This window comes from Megalopta genalis, unplaced genomic scaffold (assembly GCF_051020955.1).
Source record: "Megalopta genalis isolate 19385.01 unplaced genomic scaffold, iyMegGena1_principal scaffold0020, whole genome shotgun sequence".
In the NCBI taxonomy this organism is placed as follows: Eukaryota; Metazoa; Arthropoda; class Insecta; order Hymenoptera; family Halictidae; genus Megalopta; species Megalopta genalis.
The window spans coordinates 3037887-3039534 of NW_027476090.1; the positions used below are offsets into that span (position 1 = coordinate 3037887).

The 1648-nt window shown below is 24.2% G+C and overlaps 1 long non-coding RNA gene across 1 annotated transcript; it reads left to right on the top strand.

Moving 5' to 3' along the window:
- On the top strand, positions 1–1648 carry LOC117227346 (uncharacterized). Its single transcript, XR_004492055.2, has 3 exons — positions 1–46; positions 1271–1441; positions 1504–1648. It is a non-coding gene; the product is annotated as an uncharacterized LOC117227346 (long non-coding RNA).

Sequence of the window (1648 nt, forward strand, 5' to 3'; positions counted from 1 at the left end):
AGTCACTAATAGGTGGATAAGAAGATAATACCTGTTACTTTCTCTGGTGAGTGTTATATTGTATCTATGGCAACGGATTGTTATAATATTATATATATTATATATAATATATAATAATTTTTATAATATATAATTATAATATAATTATTATATATACAATTATAATAATTATATTATATATAATAATATTATAACAATCCGTTATATCCGTTGTATTGTAATATAATTCGATATAAGATATATATATATATATATATATATATATATATATATATATATAATTCGATTGAATGCAGTGCTGGTTTCTATAAATGTCGATTTTTATTAAACAGTTTGAAAAATTTCAAATCGATTTTGCTGCGTTTAAAATTGTTTTATTTAATAATGTATATAATATAATCATAATAAAATTTATACCAATACTTATAATTTGACAATGGATTTTATGAATTTATTGCAAAAATGGATAAGATAGATAAAAAGAAACGCATTTTTATTTGACCGTCGTTTTACACAATCGCTGAATAAAATGCCATAACGATCCGCTGGTCTATTTATAATATACATAGTCGGCCACAAAATCATTCAGGTACTTTCGTAAAACAGAATAACTTTTGAAATTGGACCGAGCAACATGAATTTTTATAGCCAAAAAAGAAATGTTTTCAAAAATTGAAATTGGTAGGGACGATAAAAAGATTAAAAACTTTTTACAACGTTTTTGTTTGGGCCTATAAAGAAAATTTAAAAAATGCATTTTACAGATCTCGTTAGCTTATGTATGGAAATTTTATCGAAATCGATTGACGCAGAGATAAGCTCCAGAGATTGAGAGATATCACGCGGTTATCAGTCATATGATGAGAAAATCTACAATTATCTTAAATCGTCTGTAGCTCATAAAAACTACAACTGATTTTGATGAAATTTTCGGCATTCATATAAGTTACGGAGTAACTTTGATTCAATTGAAAAAAATTTATTCTGTTTTAAAAAATGTTTGTATATTTTTGTAACACACTGTATATATAATATAATATATAATAATAATAAATTTATATATATATATATATATATATATATATATATAATAACTAATATATTATATAATAATAATACTAATTATATAGTAATTACTAATACTAATACTATACTAATACTAATTTAATAACAAATATAATTAACTGTAACCAATTATAAAGTCAATAAAATATTTTCATAAAATACTCCAACATTTTAGAATATTATGCAACTCTTTCTTTCTTTTCAGTTAGAACATCTAAGCAAATCTCGCTTAACAGCAATGAAGAAGTTAATAGTTTTTCTAGCAATCATTTTTATTGGCAGCTTTGCCATGGCTTCGATAATAAGTCGCGAAGACGTTATGCGACATAATATATTAGAAAATTTGGAAAGTAATTGTCAAGGATTTTCTAAAAAGGTAAGTGTATTATATTTGCAATTGTTTTACATATTTTACCGACTTTCTTCGTGTTTATGCAGTGTACACGGGACAGCGATTGTTGTGGTGTCTTGCTATGCTCACGCATTCTTTCTCGTTGCGGATGGTATTAAACAAAATCGGACACATAGAATCAATATGAAATATTATAAATTTGTGAATAAATAGATAATGAAACAAATGTAA